The sequence below is a fragment of the Drosophila ananassae genome, chromosome 2L (genome assembly GCF_017639315.1).
Source record: "Drosophila ananassae strain 14024-0371.13 chromosome 2L, ASM1763931v2, whole genome shotgun sequence".
In the NCBI taxonomy this organism is placed as follows: Eukaryota; Metazoa; Arthropoda; class Insecta; order Diptera; family Drosophilidae; genus Drosophila; species Drosophila ananassae.
Window position 1 is genome coordinate 5,875,629 of NC_057927.1, and position 21,988 is coordinate 5,897,616.

Genomic DNA, 21,988 nt, shown 5'->3' on the forward strand with positions numbered 1-21,988 from the left:
TTGGTGTTTTTTAAGTTAGAGGGTTGGGAGTTTCTACACATGTTATATTTGACCAAAATATCTTATGTACAAAATTTCGTAAGGATCGGCCGACTATATCCTATAGCTGTCATAGAACGATCGAAATTGGCATAACTTTGGTGTTTTTTAAGTTAGAAAGATGGGATTTGGTAGAGATTCTATTTTGGGAAAAACAATCTGATTTGTCGAATTTCATAAGGATCGGCCAACTATATCCTATAGCTGCCATATAACTGATTGATCGGAAATGCTATAACTTCGTTGTTTTTCAAGTTAGAAGGATGGGACTTTCTGTGCATTCTAATTTGGGCCAACTTATATGATCTGCTAAATGTCATCAGGATCGGCCGTCTATATCCTATAGCTGTCATATAACTGATTGATCGGAAATGCTATAACTTCGTTGTTTTTCAAGTTAGAAGGATGGGAGTTTCAATGGATTCCTCTTTTGGCAAAATAATTCGATTTTTCAAGTTTCATAAGGATCGGCCAACTATATACGATCCGCTATATATCTAATAATATAAGATGCGTGGCGCCACCTAGCGGACTGCGACTCAACTGCAAGGGTATATAAACTTCGGCTCCGCCCGAAGTTAGCTTTCCTTTCTTGTTTTAATATGCATGTAGGTTTAAAATTGGGAATAAGGTTACCAATCCTCACTAGTTTCGACTAACATATTCAAATTAGTCTATAAGTGTACTTGAATGCTTTTGCATAAAATGGGGTAAATGGAAAATGAATTCTGTTGCTTTGCAGTGATTAAGCCGAGCTCCACTTTCATTAAATTGCAATTGAAACTGCAAGCCCTTACCACTGCCAACACCCACGAATCAGGGAGAGGGCTCTGCTCAAACATACCGAGCATGCAATTGGTTAGGGGCAATGGCAGAGGAACATGTGTAGTACCTACACCAGACACAAAAAGGGGCACACCTCAGCGGGGCCAGCTTGCCAATGACAAAAGCCGAGCCATAGGTGAGTCCTGGCAAGGGTCTGGGCCTGGCTTTGGACTGTCCAGGTAACCGACACCCGCACCACATCTGGCTTCGGTCGCCTTTGGTTGTACCAATCAACGGCAGTGTCCCCAACAGGCCGTGCAACACTACCAAAGTCCAGGTCCAGAGGCTAAGTGTTGCACTAAAAGAAACAACTGCAGTTGGCAGTGATTTAAGTTGAAAGAACTGAGGAGTCTAAGGAGTCTTAAATAACTTTGTAATCATGATAATATCCTTAGAATTAGTGGTAGAATAATTCTTTTTTCACAGTGCACTTCACATCTCTAACTGTCGAAAAAATGGAGAAAACGGCACAAAGGCAAATCGGAAACGGAAGTTGCATGTGAATACGGTCGTAGTGTCCTTCCCGGAGCGGTTGCACACTGAGTTGGCTTCCATTTTCTTGTTCCTGCATTTGTGTGGCTCTGTTATCGTCCTTGTTCTTGTTCCTGTTCGTGTTCGTGTTCTACTCCCGTTGGTCTGTCTGGATGGGACCCTTGAAGGGCTAACTGCAATTGACAAGTTTGCCTTTTTGTGCCATCTATGCACTCCCCTGCTCCAAATAACTCTGTCTTTGCCTTGTCAATGTTGGCCGTTCTTTTTTTCATTATTGTTCTGGTCATGAAATAAGATTTCCAGTTTTTCTACATCCGGAATAATAGTTTCTTTCCTATTTCAGATTTTTCCATGATTTGAATGCTACTCTCTGTGGCATTTCTTTTTTAAACTCGCTAAAAGGCTCACAAAAATAATAGTTTTTGACAAAAGTTTCCGGACAATTAAGTGTTTTTTGAGTCAACAATTATCCTGTTGTCATCTATAAATTTTTGATATCCTTTGTTACTGCCAGTTTCGACACTGTTGGTGGGCCGGCCCTCGGTTAGACTACTGTTCCTGGCATCAGGACCTCTGCTGAATGGCATTTCGTTTGCAATGCGTTTGCATCGCTCGTCGACTGAATTTTACGCCTCGTTGCTCGACTCGGTGGCAGGATCTTCGTCTGCCCCAAAGGGTCATACTCCTGTATACATTTCAATAATTGTGCAACAACTGGAAGCGATTATGCAATTTCATCAGGCCAAAAGAGTGAGAGACACACAATGTGGCGCATTGAGGATGGGTGTAAAAAAATTAAGCAAACAGATAGGACATGGTAAGTCCTTGATCTCCTACAGTTGTTTTTAAGGAAAGTGTAATGGTCTGGTTCTCTTCTTAATTAGAAAACAAACTAATAAGTCTATATGTTTAAATTCCTTATACATATTACAATATTTTAAGGGTATTCCAGGAACCTGTTTGCTGAAAGTTTGTGGTACATAACATGGTCCTTTTGAGGGAAAGAGGGCCAGTAGTTGCGCATCGTTGTTATATGAGTATTGTATCTTTGCCTATACATCTGCTGAGCTGATATGGCATTTGGGAAAACCGGCTTTATTCCATTTACGGGCCCTCTTCGCCCACAATACCGATTTCCAGTTGCCCACCCCTAGCTGCTTGCTGTTCCCATTCCGCAGCCATCCCATTGTGTTTATCCGTTTCGGGCCAAAACGAGGGGGTGTGCATGTCTGGCTTTCATTTTGAGGTTATGCAAATTGTTATGCTGATATCATAATTAATTTGTTGGGGAAACAGGCCGGAAACAAATTGGGTTTTGAATGAGTTATTGTATTTTTGCGGTGCGCTGCATTTTTGAATGCTTGCATAGTCCTGTTGCTGTTGCTTTGGGTTACGGAATGTTTGTTCAGTTTGTTGGCAGTGGCAGTGGCAGTGGCAATGCAAATTCCTTTATTAGCAAAACACACACACAATTTTTTTTTGTTGGTGTTAGTCAACTTGGCTATAAAGCAAAACACAAGCGACTTGTACACTTTTAATGAGTTTTCCGTCTATTGGTTTTAGTTTCGCCATTTTCCAGTTTTATGCCACTGCCAGGACGCGAGAATGCCATGATGCCAGAGTGCCCGAATGCCAGGATGCCAGGATTATGGCTTGCCATAAAACGAACCACAACGCTCGTCGCTCGGGAGAGCGAATCATCAGCGGGTCCTAAAAATGGGATAACTCAACTAGTCCGTGGTCGAGCCACAAATTATCAGCACTTTACTGTCGAGGTTCCTTTAATGTTCATTCTTTACGATTCCAGTAAGAAATCTCCGGGTGGCCAAAATCTAGATGTTCGCCACGGCTTCTTTTTCACTTTCTAGTTGGTTTTTGTTCTGCTGGTCCTCGAAAGGGAATGATAAATTAGCTGCATATTATAAATTCCTTTGAGTTGAGTTGTCACACATGCGATACGATGGCCGGGGGAGGAATTGTGGTGCTCGTGGCGCTCATGGAGCTCATGGAGCTCATGGAGCTCCTGGTTCATGGCTGGCAGCAATTGTCCGTGCATAAGTGTGCGTGTGAGGCGTAAGTAAGCCACATTTACATATTCCAAGGGCGGCTTGTAGAGTTGTGGCCAAAACTATCCATTATATAAGAATGAGATTCAACCCTGTCGTAAGCTTACTTATAAAATGAATATTAAAGGAATCTAAGATGATTGAAAATGCGGCTGCATGGATTTAAATGGAATTTCTAGGAATATTGTTATGAGATAAAAATAACCCCGACCTTTATTAAAATTAATTGGATTACCTAGATAACATTTTTTTGCGCTAGGCCAAGTATTTCGCAAAACTGCTCAACCCACTCGTGCCAGCCGCAACTGAAAGCGCGTCACGAATCGTGGGCTGAGTTGTTTGTTTGTAGGTGGATGCTGCCCGACTGCCTGGAGTGTGTTTCATTTTACCACCAAGGCCGTAAATACTCAAGCAGCAACAACAATAGCGGTGGCAAGTGTCTCCGCATTCGCCGCTACCCCTTGCTCTGCCACTTTTCGTTGCCATAAAGTGAGTATGTCAGAGGGCGCCACATTTGCCTGCTATGTGCGGTTGCTACGGTTGTCGGTGGCGTATACGCAATGTGGCCGACATTTTGCCAAAGTGTTTGTGTAAACAAAGTTGTAGGCCGTCTATTTGTTTGCTGTTTGTTTGCCAGTTTGTTTATTGTCACCCAGCTCCTACAAACACAAACAAAGCACGCATACACGTCTGCTAAGCGTTTACCAAAAGCACTTCCTTTTTGGCCATTGTTTGGCCTACCTTAAACATTCTTTGCACAGGGGGGCTCGTTATGCTTCCGTATCCGTTTCCGTTTCCTGTTCCCCTACTGTTACTTTTTTCCTTGGCCATTCACCATTCGCCATTGGAATGATCATTTTGATTGATGGCCGGCGCATTTATATTGAGCATTTTGTTTACTTTCTTTTTGCTCACCCACCAGCGCACCCGCCCACTCATACACTCCCAGACCCACACACTCATTCGCTCTGTTATCCTTGTTCCAGCCATAACGGTTCATTGCTTGCTCCACCTGATTATGTTCCACGGTCCATGTGACATTTATGTAATTGTATTGCCGCTGAGTGAATGAGAATGCGAGTGAGTGATGGCTGCGCGCAGCGGGGAATTGTTCCGACTGAAATACGAATATAAATAAGTTCGTGTATCCTTCAGGTTCCAGGACATTCGTCGCGCCTAATGGCATTCAATTACCAGGAAACCCTCGAAAGGGTTGAGGCGGGAAAACTTTGTCATAATAAATGGTGGGAAAGGGAGTATATAGGGGATGGGGGGAAAAGTTACTTTCTTGCCAAGGAAAATTAAAATGTTGCATTAAAAATAAACCTATCAAGTGATATGTTAAAAAAGGTTAAAAGGTTAGAGTTTTAAACAAGAATATAACAATTTTAATGCACCTTTTTATTAATAGCTGCTGACTAAAATAGTAGTTAATTACAACTGAGTTCTAGGCGCCTACAATATATGACCTCTGTCCTTCAAGAAGTCAATAAAAATTTAATAACGACCAATTTTGCCATCTTAATTTTTTTTTACCCCAAAATGCTGTCCTCAAGGTTACTTTTTGTGGCAGCAAGAGGGCATTCCATCAATGCCTTCCACCCTAACACATGAGGTTGGCGACCAAACTTTCGGTGTGTGTCTGTTCTTGGGAAGCTCTTCATTTTGTTTGGCTTGTTTGATTTCTATTATCCTTGAAAGAAGATGTCCTCTTTCGGGCAGCTAAATAGATGGCGTCTTTGTTTAGGCACTAGCCGCATTTGTTTGCCTTGTGTCCTGTCTAATTCAATCTTTTCTTTTTGTGCTTGGCCCGGGCCCGGGCTCTAGTCCCGACTTCTTTGTCTTGGCCTAGATTTGTTGGCGGAAAATTAATGTGGCAGGTTTTCGTGTCAGCGCACGACGGTCGGCCAATTTGTTTGGTTGCCTTAGAGCCTTGAGTCTTGGGCTTGAGCCTTGATCAAGGTGAGCAGTGGCTGTGGCTGACGCTAAGGCAGAGGCTGCTGCCACAAGTCTTCTCATTGGCTTTAAGTGCGGAAAAGGAAAATGCACTTCGCTTTAACAATTAAGAGCGTCATTTTGCTTTCAGCAGCAGAGAACCAGCATCAGCATCAGCAACAGCACCAGCGGCATCCCCTTCATCTTCCGTCGTGACGGCAATTTCAACTAATTTGCTGGCACTCATAACATTTGAGAGCGTCGTAAACGGAGCTTAGGGAAACGGAAGCGGTGTGGTGCGGCTCTGAGGGGCTGCTGCCTCCTCCAGGATATTAGCGCAAACAAAATGCAACACTTGAGCTGAAAAATTTCCGTAATGAACGAGCTGCCGACTCCACGACTCTCACCTCAACCCGCTCTTTGGGCTGTGCCCCGGAGGGTTGCAGAAATGGTTTAATTACTGCAAATTCCTGCAATGACTCGTGGCTTCGTGCAGAGCGAGAAACAAATTCAAAGGATCCTCCAGGAAATGGTATACTCCCTCTTGTGCATAAAAGTTGTTTTTAGTGTGGTTTTCCGGAGGAGTCGTGGAGCAGCTGAATGAGAGCGGACATTGGCTTGACACATTTTCCAGTTTTTGTGCTCCTCACCGTTTTTCGGGTTGGCTGATTCTTAGCCTCAACTTTGGTCACTCTGTTTGCTCTTCGCCTTCTACTCCTTGACGCCCCCTCCCAGATTCCATGGATTTCATTAATTTGCTATTAATTTGTATTTTCTTTGCAGTCGCTTGCCGTAGTCTTTTTTAGTCCGTCGCATTATTTCAACCCATTTGGGGGCTAATGAACTTGCTGAAGGGTTCTTACTCCCCCATTTTCATTCTGTCAGCCCCGAACCCGCTCCAGCTCCAGCGCTCCTCTTGACGTGAGCCAGAATGGCTTAGTTTTTGACGAAAAAGCGCTTTGAGAACGCTTCGAGTGCCTAAAAGTGGGCAATGATAAATTCGTTGGGAACCGGGCGACCAAACTGGGTGAAGAGGCAGTGAAAGCTGTTTGAGTTTTTCGGTTAATTCAAATGACAAATGCGCCAGGGAATCGGTAGCAGGGCCCAGACATCGTTGGGAAACTGATTGTTGACTCTACTAGAGTTCACTTAGCTGCAAATTGATTGTGACACACAGAAATGGAGGCACAAATGGCTGGCTCGTCAGTGTCGAGTTTAAATTGTAGTTGTGCCGTTGAGGGACTATTTTGGTAATCATTGTCTACCAGAGATCTTTGTTGTTTTTACAAGGACCTTCTTTTTTATGGTGTGCTCTGTTGGAAGTTGGATCAATGATGTGTTTAGTACAAATTTGTCTTTGGCAAACTTTTTCATTGTGAAGTATTTTCCTTTCTCTGGGATAGGATATCTACATTGAAAGAGCTATTATCTTGAAGACTTCTTGAATACTTGATAGGTATGTCTCTTAGTTGATGTTCTCCAAGGGGAATGCATAACAAGAATGTACCTGGAAGTTTGAGTTATAACCAGACGACAGCCAACAAGATTAATAATTGTCAGGCTCTACTCTAACGACTCTATTCCAGTCCTCCACAAAAGTCTTTGAACCTCAAATCTCCCCCAGAAATCTGTACAGCGAAAGTGAAAACTGTAATTAATGACCGGGAGGCTGGCAGGGTGGGAAGGCCAACAAAATTGTCCATTTTACTAATCTGCAATACAAATATTTTATGAGCACACTAACATGTCCGGAAAGTGTATCCTGCCCGCCCTCCTACTCCTACTGCCGTATCTCTGTGTATGTTTACTGAATATTATGGACTGGCTGAATTCCTCCATAGCCGCCCAGGGGCAATCATATTCAAATTAATATACCCAATGTGTTGTACAGTCATAAATTTTAAGGCCCAGCCAGTAAATGACTGCCACTGGTTACAGCCACAATTTGCTGTTGCTTTTTTGTGTCGGGTTGGCCAGGATTTCGGCTGGTTTGGGTTGGGCAGGACCTTTCCTGGCACGGCAGCACCTTCACCTTGTAAACAAGATAATTATGGCAGCAACTATGACAGCGAGCTTCCTGTTCCTGGTGAGCTGCTCTGTGCTGCCCCCAAAAAGTAAATTCATTTCCTGCCAGACAGTTTTGACTGCTGCACGAAATGCTGACAATGTCCTGCTGCTGCAGAGCTCGGATAGGGAAAGTCCTTACGGTTTGGCATTGTATGTGTGTGTCAAGGACTGTGGGGCACTTAATGAGACTCGCACTGAGGTTTTCAGCTCACTCCCCCCAATTTACTGGGCTTGTTAGCGGGGTATAAGTAAACAAGTCTTGATCCTAGATTGTTGTCCCAACAAATGGAATTTTTGAAGCAGGAGGTGCAAGCTTTAGATTTGGTGTTTAAGCCCGAATTTATTTTGGAACTTCTAGTAATATTTTTGCATTTGTTCACCAGTTGTTTAAAATTTAAATATTATTTATAATTATTCTGTTGTAATCAGACTTTTGAAAGCTTTTAATCCACTTTATTTTAACGAATTTGTAAACTTTTATAATTTCCACAAATTTTCCCAGTCAGGGCTTAAATCAACTCAGCCGATATAATACGCTAATCGAATTGGCCCAATCATATATCAGATGGCCGAAAAAGTTGGCAGTGCTCTGGGCTCTGGGCGCTGGGCTCCGGGCTCATTGCAAATCATATTCATTTGAGCCTATTATTGGAAAAGTTAGCTCGATAAGCTTTTGTTATGATGAGCCACGATGATGATGCGATGAGCCCTCGGAGATGCAAAGGCGTCTGCGGAGCTTTAGATCTAGTCGAGTGGCAAGTGCCCATTAATAAGTGGCATGCCACAGTTTGTTGTATTATCAACTCTCCAATGGCCAACACGTGGCTCTCGTCCCCCGACTCCCACCCCACCGGCTGACTCTTCTCGCTCAACCGAAATACCGCAAAACTTTTGCTGTATATTTTCTGGCCTCTCCATATTGATGAAGTTATCGACAGCTTGAGCTCACTCGTCCCACAAAAAAAAAAACCCCAAATTCCAAAAGGCAAAAAAAGAAGCGATGGCAAAAGTTTGTGCACCACCCAGTCGCCGGGAGCTATGGTGCTCTGCTTCTGGTTTTTGGTGCTATATCTCCTGCTCCATATATCTCCTGGACGAGCGTTTCCCCGCGGAGCATTAGAGCATAACACGTACGCCAAACTTATTGATTTTCAGTCTGTGGCATGCAGTTTTTGCGGCTTTTGGCTTAGTTAGCGAATTATGAAAATATTTGCGCTGCGCCAACCGGAAGCAGTCCGTGATGAATCACCGGAGCGAGGTGAGCAGGATACACTCGTTGAGGGTGGGCTTGGACTTTGGTAAGGCAAGGATAGATGGATGGATGGATGGTTGGAGGATAACTGGGCATGCTATATTGGGTGTGCCGGCAATCCTGAAATCTCTCGTGCGTGCCTCGCGAACTCGCACATGTGTCCTTCAACCCGCTCACTTCGAATGAGACACGCTTCAATGGCAAATAAAAAACACAAATAAAATCTTATTGAAGAACCGGACTGAGGATTCGAAGTAGGGATACCTTTACTGAAAGGACATGTAAAAAGAAAGTAATAATTTAAATCTAACTAGCTTAGTTTCTAAAATTAAAGAAGAACTATTTCTCCTGAAATTCTAATCTTTACAAAAATATTCTTCATGTTATTTAAGTTATTAAAGCTTGTTCTTACATTGTTTCAGATAATCCCTAAATTGGGTTAATATCCCTTCGGTTTACCCTCGACAAGCCTCACAAAAATGCTCGTAAAAACACAACTCCTGGAAAAACAAGAATTCCAAACGTAAAACAAACTAGTAACATGTATAAAAAATTGTTTTGCTCGCATCTCGAAAAAAATCAAAACAAACGTGGCTATTGAACGAGTTGGCCACAAGAGTTAGACATTTGGCACGGGACCTGATCGGAGTGGGTGGAATAACCTGGCTTGGGGAAGGCCCGGGACGACCGAGTCCTGCAGCAGTTGGAGCATTTATGTGTTAAAGTTGCGGCATTAAAATCCAGGACCAACTGCTCGCCAAAGGGTTAAGACACCCTGGCCCGAGGGCTGGGGCTTTAACCATAAAAATTGTTTGTAGTTCGCCTCGTTTTCCATATAAAACGAATTTGATGGATGATGTTATGTTGTTGCGCAACTTGGGGAGCATGTGTTTTGAGACTTTGGCCGAGAGCTAAGCAAATGGATGCTTGCCAAGACGGCGGGGCTTTGTGGGGGCGGTATCGCATCATGGAGTTAGGAGGAATCAGGCTCCGTTGAGTCGAATGCCTGGATGCGCTGAGATTGGGAAAAGGCTTGATAGGGACGACGTGTGGTTAAATGAACTGGAAAGCGAAACTTCCTCAACTCGCGCAAGAAACAAACAAGTTGACAGCGATTTTTGATAAACAAAATAAAGAAAAAATAGACTTGAAGTTCCTCAAAGAAATTTAACATATTTTTAATATAAATTTATCAGACTTGCGTGTCTAAATTTAGTACAAGGTATCAGACGTCGTCTGAAGCCAACTGTAGGGTTCGAACCTGGCGGTAATCGAAGCAAAAATCCCCGTATGGGACATTGTAGCGACCGTTTCGCCGCCTAAGCCCCCATGGAATCCCTTGAAAATCCAGGCACATCTCTTAAGTGCGTGAAGGCTGCTCCTGCCCATTCTATTCCCCGTTCGCAGGACACGGCTGTCAAGTTTTACACCGTTGGGTGCTAAAAATCATAAAATCAATGCGTCATAAAAAGAACTCAGCTCAGCCCGTGCTGGGCTAGAAAGAAATTGTTTGAGCTCCGTATTTTTATTTTTATGGCTTTCCAATGCCCTCACACAGATACTTCCATACACATATGTGTGTGTATTTGTTTATGACTCCACCAGAAAAAAAAGAGTGAAATGGCACCATAATATTATATCATAGCCAGTGAGGGAAAGCACTTTAATCAGTGCGAGCTAAGTGCTCTTCTGTGATTTCACACAATTATGCCTTTGGCTCGATGGTCCTCGAAAACTAATTTCTGCAATTTCCGGTAAACAATCAGATGTTTGCACAGCAGCAGAAACACTGCCAGGAACAACACCAGCAAAGATATAACAATAAAGTAAATTGCACACAGTGAGCCAGAAAGGAGTACAAGGACCGAAAGAACCGAAAGGATTCCCGCCACGCGGAAGGCGGCGGGGAAGCCCCACTCGGAAATAATTAAATAAATGAAGCAGCTGCAGAAACATTACTGAATTCCGTACCAGACAGTCAGTCAGTCAGCCCGATACAATATACAAGACACAAGATACCAGATAGACATCGAACCAGTTTGGAGAAGGGTTGCTGCCACGTAGAGATGGTCAGAAAAAGTAGTTTAAGTTATCTGTATCTATTAATCTGTATTACATTTTCATAATATTTTATGAGTCTACAAACGAGTTATCCATTAAAAATTTAATTATTTAATCATTATTTAGTTACACATGCTGCCATCTCTAGAATTACTGAAGCATTTGAAACTTTTGCCTGGTGAATGGAAAAGATTTTTAAGGCATCGTGTTCATGCCGTTGCCGCCGTGTAATTTGATTTCATGTTCTCCGCCGTTCTAGATTCTGTACATATACTTTCCCTATTTTTTTGCCGCTCCCCGGCATCCTACTTTGCACATTTCAGGCACATTTTATGTCGCCTAATGAATGACAGCCAGCAACAGCCGCCGCCGGCGACATCGTAGGCGTTAGAAGTTAGTATTCGGGGGGAGAGGGTCGTCGGCTGGGGCCGCATAACTGCCATAATGCTGATGATAATGTGGATGATTTTAAAACGCGCGTGTTTCGCCTGCAATTGCCGTCATTTCGAAGTCATTTGTGGACTGCCTTGCGGAGTGCTTGTCTGCGTGCCAGAAAAGTGTTGCCTACTTAATGGGGCATGCGGAAAGGTGAGAGGTGTTACGGGGGCGTCCTACTCCAAAAAGGCGTTCTGTTACAGCCAAATCAGATTCTTGATGTCTACGAAATAATTAAGATTTGATTGCGAAAATAGGAAATCGTGATCTGCCAAAATGAGAAAAATCCTTGCAGGTTTAGTCAGGAAGTTAGACACTCCCAAAATAACCGAAAATGATCGATTGCCTATTTTATTTACTTCCCATTCGAACGATGTAATAAAGTCAGCCATGTTAAGCCGAACAATTATTTCGAACAATTATTTAAACAAAGTAATAAAACAGGATTGTCAGACGCACACCCACACTCGGTAAGTGCTAAGCTTCCGCTACAAAACCGACACTTGAACAAAGGCAAACAAATGGTAAAATGGTTATAAATGCACTTTGTAAAAATATTTTACATGCCAGCACAAACAAACTTCCAGGCCAGATCACGGCAGGAGCAAAACATCATAATAAAAAGCATAACACCACAGGACAGGGCTTCGGAGGGCAGTTCTGGTTGTGAAAAATAAAAAATAAACAAATAAAGTATAAAAAATATAGAAAAAATCAAGCAGCAATAAAAAGGGGCGATGGCTGAAGCAAATACCATGACAGGCAAATCCATAAAAAGTTATGAAAACGTGTAAAAGCGAACAGCTCCGGGGGGTGAGTGGTTGGTTGACTGTGGGAGGAGAACCGCAGAGAACATGGCCAACGAATTGTTAGCCTTGTTCGAGTGCACGGGATGCCAAATAGATACATTCTAAGCTGCATTCGACTCGGGTAGGGAGAAGGTGAGAAACAAAACAATCTCGTGTTTTGACGTGTTTCTGACGTTTGCCACAAAAACAAACGTGTGTGTCTCTGCATTCGAAAGTGGCCTACACCACATAAAATTGAGTTTAAGGTAGTTTGAGGTATTGTTTGTTTAAATATAAACAGAAATTAAGGGAAGTCTTTAGGCTACAACAATCATGATTGAAAAATAATATTATACGCATGCAATTTTGAAGAATTGTCTTTTGAAATAAATTTAATATTTATCTAAAATAGTTTAAATTATGATGTTAAATAACCATTTCGTTGCTAATTAGCAAGCTTATTATCCACTTTCTGGTCACCTCGCTGATAAATCAGGTCAATTAGGTTGCCTAATGGAGCTTATTATTTATTGACTTTATTTCAAATTAATTCCATTTCAAACAGAGCGGAAAGCACAGAGCTTAGGTCCCACACCGACTTCTTTTCCGATTCCAACAATTTAATTCATTCTCAAGAGGAGGTATCCAAACAATAAAAAACCAACCTCCAAACAATAAAAAACCATATGAGAAGTACACCGCCCAACTTTGAGTTTGTTTGGCTATGTTTTTGTTTCAGTTTCAGTTTTGTATTTGTATATTTCTGCTGGTACAAAAAAGTTTATTTTTTACTTCTTGTCTCTTTGCCAACGCCTAGCGACAGAAACGAATTCATTTCGAATTGTTTTCAGAATTGTTTCAGAACTTAAACACTCTCGATTTAAACAAGACACTCGCACAATGCCGAGCCTTCATATATGTTGCTAAAATTAACGCAAAAGTTGAGTTTATTGTACTTATGAGCCTCCGGGGCAACAACTGAAGTCAGTTCTTAGACTCTGAGAAGTTGTGGAAGAGACTATTTGGGTTAAAAGAAAACTTTTGTTGCACTTACAGCGGACAATGAACTATTTGTGGCAACAAGGAGTTCTAAGAGGCATTTGTATATGGAAAATATTTGTTTCAAAGTGCAATAACACACATTTAACTTTGCCCCAAGTTTGAAATATTTTGCCGCTTAAATTTTTGGAAATATGCTCGTATACCTTGCCTTCCTAAGCTTTCAAAAATGACTCAAGTAACTTGGTTGGATTTGTGTTAAGTTGCCACAAATCTCTTGGCAGACACTTGCCAGTCTGAGCCAGGATATATCCACAGACAGTCGCAGGATCTGGCGCAATTGAACTTGTTTTCCGTTGCCGACGTCATTAGCCACATTTGTCTGAAATTAAGTTGAGTTTATGAGAGCCAGAACCGACAAAAAATAAATAAAAATAAGAAACGAAACGAAAAAAATAAGGCGACAATCGAATTTTTCTTTTCATTTCGTTGGCTTGCCCGCCTGTGGGTTGGGTTTGTCTTCCCCATTATGGTTTTTATTATCATCAATATCGCATGTTACTCGTATCCTATATCTATATATTGTATGCCATGTGGAGCAATTAATTTGGTTTGTGTTTTTATTTGTTCTCGTTTTAAGTGTTTTTCCTTGTCTCTCCTTGGATGTCCCCGTCGCCTATATTTTATTCGAAAACTCCTCACCCAGCTATGTAGTCGTTTTTCATGGTTCTGGGTTTATGACAGCGACAGCTTGAGACAAATAAAGGATGTGCGATTGTACGATTGTATCTGTATATGTATCTATGTGCCCCCGCCGTTCATTAGGTTTTCGTAACCAAGTCTAAGTGTTGGTCTGGATGGTCTGTTCATTTTGCGGCTGTTTGTGCACTTTGTTCTTGTGGTCGCTTGAACTTTACGAGAAAATAATGCGGCTCATTAAAAGGCTTTGGTCTGGGCCGGGCCAGAAGTAAACAAGGCTCTCTGCTTAATGGTTTGTTTTAGGGCTTGGAGTGTACTTGGCTTTTGGATTGATTTACCGATTATGATTGTATTGATGATACAAAGTTTGAATTGTTGCCCTTAACTGGCTTTGTTTAAATAGTTGATTTTAATATATCTGTTCCAGTGTAGAAATCTATGATCTTGGTGGATGACTTAATGACACTTTATGTTGAATTTTCTCACTCTTTCTTCTATAAGAAAATTCTAAACAATCTTTTTTTTTAGATTTTAACGGTTACACTAAAAACTAGTTCAAGCCTTAGATTTTTTAGGTCTATATTTCGTATCGCAATCAAGTAGGCCGTGGCTTCTGCTAAACTAGAAAGATGGTGTCAACTTTTTCGACTAGGTCGAGATCTGGTCGTGTTTGGTTCATTCTAGTCTCGGAGCTCAACCGAGAAGGTTCAGGTAAGCAAATAAACCTAATAAAATAAATTAAATAAAATATTAAACAAGTTTATGAAAAATAAAAACCTAAATAGAAAGTTTTAAAGTAAAGTTCGATTAAAGTGGAAAAAAGTAAAGTGTCCATTTTCTTATATAGGTTGAACCACTGGTGAATGCCAGAAGGTCTCTCCAACTGGGGAGACCTTAAACTGAACCTCAACAGTTTTGTGTCAGATATAAATGGGGAAGCCGAGATGAAGGTAAGGCAGTATAAATATAAACTAAAACTAAGTTATAAACTGAAAGTGGAATTTTGTTTATTTGTTTAGAAAAAATCTCTATGGCAGGCCTAGGAACAAGCTTCCTTTCTTGGCTAAAAGGAAAATCTTGGGGCAGTTCTGGAACTCCATAAGCAAAGCAGCACCGTTTTAAAGAGCCACATCGCGAAGTCCCAGTCAGACAGATCCTGGCCGTGGTCTTCGCCTTGAGATGCCGCCTGCAGGAGCTGCTGGAGGAGTTTCTGACCTGTGCTATTAGGTGATTTCGTGAAAGCTCCCATACTCTCGAACGCCGAGGTCCTGGAAGTTGCTGGATAGGCCGTCCTTCCAGCCCGAGAAGGCTTCTTTCCCCTCGTATTTCCACTTAGATATCTGTATGTCATACTGATACCAGTTTAGACCAACACTGCCTATCACATCAAGCTTATTTCAATAATAGCATTAAAGGGTCAGAATGCTGACGGACAGATGCGCTCCAGTGAAGACGACGATGATGATGAGGAATATACGTCCCTATCGGGTCGGTTGTGGGTCATTTAAAGCAGGTGCAAGTCAGAGAACAAAGGTAAGTGATGGGGCTAGTTGGTTTATTATTTAAAAGAGTTAAAGGGAAATGCCAGTCTTGTTTTTTGGCTTGCACCTGTTCTAGATTGTACCCACACCTTGACGGCATCCGGCGTATATATTCCTCATCATCATCGTCGTCCTCGCTGGTGTGCATCGGCTCGTCGGCATTTTGTCCTCTAAAAGATTCTGGCAAGGATTGTTTGGCCCAGGCTCATCTATCAGCTCCAGGCAATGCTCCAGAAGCAGCGACCACTGGAGTTCCAGTTGTCGCTCCATTTGGGGCACTGCGAAGCTCGTTCTGCTACCGAAGGACCAGGAACGCTATAATAAGCTGCAAGGATCCTTAATGTTACTAAATCCTAAATGTCCTAGTGTTACTAAATGACCCTGAACGCAGCATCCAAGCCGGAATATTGTCTAATCTGGCATCTAGAGTGACTCTACTCAACACTTAATGCAATTACGAGGGGTTGGTGGAATTCAAGCGCTGGAAAGACTAATCGGACTCCTTCAGGCTAAACTCCAGACACTTTGCGATCGTGCGGACTGGAGCCAGTTGGAAGCATCTAATAGCTCAGCGGTTAGGAGCTCCTCCAGCGGCTTCTGCAGGGCGCATCTCAATGCGTTGGCCAACGGTCGGGATCTGTAGAAGTAGAGGCAGCCTATGATAGAACTAATCCAAGTGGGTCCCCAGAATTCCGCTTCATTTCGTACCACCATCATATCATGGAGGACTTTCATATACTTATACCGCTGGAGATTGCATCGAAAGATCTGGATTCTATTTTTTACGCTGCAACAGGATTTGGATAAAAATCTACAGTACTTAATATTTCAAGACCCTACTTTCTACGGCAAAATAAAAATAATTTACTGTGATTTAAAGTTATTTTAACTCATAATTATTATTGTCAATGTGGAAGGAAGAAACAGATAGAATCCAGCATCCCTCTTTAATATTTCTTAGTTTATTTTAGAAAAGCATCTCTGCTGCGGAAAAAAATCGATGGTGAATCGTTTTTCTCTACTATCTTGCTTTTTCTTTTGTTTGTATTGGGTTTCCCCCTGAAAATGAAAAATAAACAAATTTCCTAATGACAATTCCTTGCAACGCAACATGAGACAAAAAATTGATATTGATGCCGAGTGTTGAACCGAGACTCCAAGGGCATGAACTCTAGGTCGAGTACTTAAAGTCCATTTTGTTGTAAGTTGAAGTGAAAGAAAATCTGGAACATATTTTATTTTCATTTTGTGTGGAGCGTGGCCTACTTGGGAACTTCCTTCCTTTGGGGCTCGGCTTATCTGTTCCGATGTGGCTGACTTTTTGGACAGCTTTCTTAACCAATCAGGTCCTTCCGGCCTGGCCTAGAAATCTGATTACCAAAAACACTCGCCTCACTCACCTTTCACCTTTCGAATTTGCATATTGTTTTGTTTTCCATTCCATGCAATAACCGTAGGACCACGTTTGCTTTATTTGCATTTAATTTTCCCATTGCCTTTTCTCGCCTATCGCAGATCAGACATCTAGAGCAACTCTTTAAATGGAATGTCCCGAAATACACTCTGGCCTGGTGGAAAACATAGTATAATATGCATAAATCACATACACAATTAAATGTGTTGTTTTTTGTTTTCCTATACATTTCCTATGTAAATGAAAGGGAAGCGAATTGTTATTGGACCACCTTGACTCGGTTGCCTCAAGTTTGCATCCTCTCGTCTCTAGGTCCTTGTGTCACAGGCTGAGAGGAAAAATTCATGACAGATGAAAAAAATAAGAGCTCTGAAGTGATGGTCTTAGTTGACGAATTATAAATGCTCTGCTAAATAAACGCTTTCACGAAATTTAATTGTTAAATTGTTTTATCTTCAGGAACAATTGACTACTTAAGGATATCTTTCTTATCTATTAAATTAAATAATTTAAAAACTTTCCTTTTATAAAGGATAAAATAAGAATAAGAGTATTTCCTTAAAATGGCAACGCATGTTAAAGTAGAGAAAAATAAGTTGCTCACTTCCACACAAACATATACCTATATAAATCACATAAATCTTTTTATTTGTCACTTTTATTGGTTTTTATTATTGTACCTTTTTGCACAGTATGCATGGGTGTGTGTGGCAGTGGGTGTGGGTGGGTGTGTGGCAGTTAACACATGCGTGCCAGATAATGTCGCGAAATGTTCGCTGGGCTTTGTCAGACACTCAGACGGCAGCTGTAAGAAAAATGTGGAAAAAAAGTGGAAAATATTACAATTGCGGTGTGGCTGAGCCTGTGCTTGTTTTATTCTTTATTTTATTTATTTATTCTTTTTATTCTCATGTCATGTGTGGGTGAACAACTACATTTTCATAAAACGTCAGAAATATTAAATAACAATAAAAGCGAGATATATATTCGAGTGTAAATGTATTTATGTGCCGTGCCATTTCGCTTTCACTTTTATGGTCTGCACACCTCCAAACCGTATCTGTGTGTTTGTGTGTGAAATGTATCTTGTATCTAGGCCTGTGCGATTCTAATCAGCGGCCAAAACTACTACAATGACAGCAAACAGAGACAAGCCGGCAAATAAACAAACAAATCGCCCGAATAGGCAAAAGAGCTTTACTCTTTTGTTCGACCTTCTGACCCCGACTACCAACACGGATTTTGGCCAAGACCCCGACAGCAGCCCGATTGCCAATGCCAGACAGCAGTTTTTCTTTTTCCGAATTTTTTGCTTTGCTTTTGTTTTGTTCGGGTAACGCACAACTGTGACAAATATACGTGGCCAGTGCTCCTTGTGCTTCCTTTGCCGCTTTGTTTGAGCCTGGCTCAGATGGCGTCGTTCGGTCTTTTGTGGGGGTTCTGTTGTCGAAGCATTTTTAATTTGTGCGCCAGCCGAAATTGAAAACTGTCAAAACTGTTAACGTGGCCTTTTTGGGGGCTGCCTATGAATGTATCTCTGATTATAGTTATTTATAGTTAATCCCATGAAAAAGCGAATGCCAAGCGAGGGATTTAGTCCGGAGTAGAAGTTGCAGGAAAATCGAACTGAATTTTTGATATCAGTAATGTATTATGTTTTCTTAACACTTCCCAATAAAACATGAAAATCGGCTGTTGTTTCCATAAACAATTTAAATCGCTCAGCTGAAATAGTAACAACAAATGTCCTGTTCTTTGTGCTTTAATTAAAATTCAAATTAAATGTCACTGAAAGTTGCAACAATTTCGGGTAGCATTGTGTCACACATTAATCAATCCGTAAAATCTTATTTAACATTTTTGCCAGCGAAATGAATGCGGAATATTTTTAAGCCATGATAAAATTTAATATTTATAAATGAAAAAAAACCAGGAAGCAAAAAACAGTGGGCGGAAAGCAATTTTTGTGAAAGGCGTGTGCGATTTTTGTCGATAACCGGCAATAGTTGGGAGCTTAAGCGCATATGTAAATGGGTGTGTGGGTGTATGGGTATATGGGTGGGTGGTGTGCGAGTGTGTCTAACGGTAACGGTGTGAAATGGCGCATATGTAAGCAGAGGCCCCATGGATTTATGGGCTTTTACGCAGGAATTATAGACGGTTGGTCTTTGGGCCTTCGTTTCTTGTCTGTAGACTGTGGACTGCCGACTGTAGTCTGTTTTCGGTGGCTTAAAAACCAATCGACATGGCCTCTACACAGATACCCCAACCATATACAGACAAACGATATTCGAGGTGATATCCATGGAAGTTGCAAAGAAGGCGTGCGTGTTATTTACTGACCGGAATTACCACTTTCAGCGGAATAATAGATTACACGCACCCGAACGCAGCCATACACAGAAAACTTGTAATTGCCTCTGCCTGTTAACGCGTGAATACAGATGGCCTAAAGGGGCGCAACCACGCCCCGCCTCCGTCTACGCCTACGCCTCAGTTCCCGCATAGTCGATGGGCTGAAGACCAAGGAAATGCAATTTGGAAAAAGTTTACGCCTAAGACATCAAATGTAATCATTTTCTATCAATTTGTGGCATTTGATTACAACACCCAGATTCCCACAATCGGCGGGGCCAGTAGCAGGGCCATCAATACTCGAATATCAGACACATTCAGTTCTATTTCTGGTTCATGCCTCATTTAAAATGCGATTTTCATTTGATATCGAATTCATTCTCTCGCCAAAAATTGATGACCCAAGGCTACCGACAGCAATGGCAGTCGAATTCAACTCTAGGCTTAGATATATAATCATGCACTCTGGACATTTCACAAAACGCTGCAACGAGGATGACTGCATCGACAGCAGCTGCAGGGAATTAAGTGATATTTTCCAAAGTATGCACAGACATTGAGAACTTCGAATTGGTCGGGAAATGTTTACATGGAAGCAGAAATGAAATGGTGGGGAAATGGAATGAGGGATATTGGATTAGTGCTAAGTGCCACTAAAATGGAAGAATTGAAGAAGAGAACACTAAAGAATATGCAGCCTTGGAGGGTGTGATTATGGCCTGGGGGTGATTTTATCAGAAAATTTCACAAAAAAACCAAAAAATAATTTGTTCCCAGATTATGATACAGATCGATGGGGAATCCGTGTACAATTCGATTAAGGTATTCCGTTTGAGAATCGGATAGATATTAACAAAGATATAGCCTTCGCAGGGGCTCATATAGGGCTCCCCACGGATTTTTAAATATTATGAAGGGGATCCTCCAGGAAATTGGACAAAAAATCTAAAAAACAATTTTTTTGCAGATTTTGACGCAGATCGACGGAGAATCGATGTACAATTTGATTAAGGTAATCCGCTTAGGAATCTGATAGATATTGATACCCCACTGATGGGGTTATATTGGCCCTCCCATCATTTTTCACACCTGTATTAAGTTATGATAGTAGTTTCTTATTTTAAATGAGCCTTTTTTTATAGAATAGAATATGTGGTACCAGAATGGCAATGTCCTGAAGTCTTTTGGAACAAACAGGTCCTAAACAAACAGTGCCGATAAGCCTTTAATTAACCCGATTTCAGCACCATATCAGGGACAACAGTACTAATTACGGATGACTTATTGATATAATTATTTTGCACATTGGTTTCGAGTTGAGAACAGTTTAAAGCTCTTGGTCACGCCTGGAGGCCAACCCTTCGATAAGCCATCATTCATTATTTACTCGCATTATGCCGCGTAATCTTTCATTAAGCCCAAACTTTTAACAACAATTTCAATCTCCCTGCCACAGCCGCCCATCCTGCTGATATTTGCCAACTTATATTGTGTACAAACCCCCTCGCAAATTGTATCTACGGTTTCATTTTCGCAGTGGCCGCGGCACGCACCCGAAGAGTCAATAATCTCGACTGTCAGCACATTCGCCGGAGCCATAAACAAAAGCAAACAGACAGCGCCTGGGAGGTGGGTTGGGACTGGGGTGGGGCGGCGTTTACCTATTTTTTTAATTACCATAAGCAAAAACAATGGCTGAAAAAATAAAAACTTTTATCATTTATCAAGTGAGCGGTGCCGCGTTTGCTCTTCGAATTGTTATTGTTTGTTATCGATAAATGCAATAAATCAAAGCGAGAGCAGCGCCAAGTAAACAATCAAGGCCCAAGGACGAGGCAGGATTTCTTGTCGGAAAGCTGGGATTTCCATTCCTCCCTTAATTATCCTCCAAAGCTAAAAATTGCATTTATTTCCAGAGCTACCTGGCACCTTTTGCGATTTTTGCCACTTTGTTGCGTTATTTTTAAGTTTTTAACTTTCAACAGAGCTTGTCTTGACCGAAAAAAAAGTAATTAAAGTTTTATATTTTATTCAAAATTGGATTAAATTTTAAAACCAAAAGTTTCCCGTAATTTGCAACTGGAATAGTGCCTGGAAAAGTGCTGCGATTTTGTTGTTTCTCATAAAAGTAAGCTCTTAATTACTTGTAATTTGCCTTAATGCCACTTGGAAAGTCAAGTCCAGGGCACCGATGCGTTAAGGACTCTGCGGCAGGACGGGGCAGTGCTGGGTGCTGCAACTTGCGAGTGCATTTGCTCATTTGATTTGATTTACTGGAAAAGTTAATGAAAGTTTACCGGTTGCCAACAGCTAAATGAGTTATGTAACAATTTGCGAGTGCCAGTGTCGAGCTTGTACTATATATAGCTTCGCGGCACTACATATTGATCATTAAACATTAAAATCGTATGGCGACAGTCCCGAGTGGGAAATCCCTACGCCACACTAGACCCCAAAAATGTTCCTTTTATGGGCCAAAAAGCCGCAGAGGCCACCAAGATAATTTCGTCTGAATCTCATTTCGTTTAATGGCGTTCAGGTTTATGCGTCAAACAGAAGCGGCCAAGGATTGTCCCATGTCCGAGTCCGAGTTCTAGTGCGGAGTTCGAGTGCCGAGGGATGGGAAACGGACGCCATTTCGATGATGTCGCGCATTCAAATTGTGGATTGACAAACTTTCCATGCATGTGTGCCACTGGGTGACAGTGTGGGCGGCAGTCCGTTCAATTGAGAGGCAAAAACCGAGAAAGAAGTACCATCGACAATTGCGGAATTTCCCAGGCTCTTGGGGACACAGTGAAGCTCTATAACTTTTTATCTGATTTCATGGAAGCTTAATGAACAGATTTTCCATTTCATAATTTCAAAATTAGTTGGAAATTGTTTAGTAATCGAGTCTCTAATAATGTTAAAGCCCAGTATCGGCACTATCCAATTACCACTGTGGCTGTGTGATGTGAGCAGAAGCAATTAAAATGCGGCAAACGGCGCAGTAAATGAAGCAAATGCTCCAAATGCGT

At 41.6% G+C, this 21,988-nt stretch overlaps 1 long non-coding RNA gene across 3 annotated transcripts; it reads left to right on the plus strand.

Annotated features, from left to right (window-relative positions):
* Window positions 1–14,300: 14,300 nt before the first annotated feature.
* Window positions 14,301–16,220, plus strand: LOC116654531. Of its 3 annotated transcripts, XR_006507102.1 has the most exons (5): window positions 14,301–14,369; window positions 14,506–14,608; window positions 14,678–15,000; window positions 15,066–15,191; window positions 15,247–16,220. It is a non-coding gene; the product is annotated as an uncharacterized LOC116654531 (long non-coding RNA). The 3 variants fall into 3 exon arrangements; XR_006507099.1 differs by having other exon boundaries at window positions 14,678–15,191; XR_004309753.2 differs by having other exon boundaries at window positions 14,678–15,191; window positions 15,276–16,220.
* The last annotated feature ends 5,768 nt before the right edge of the window (window positions 16,221–21,988 follow it).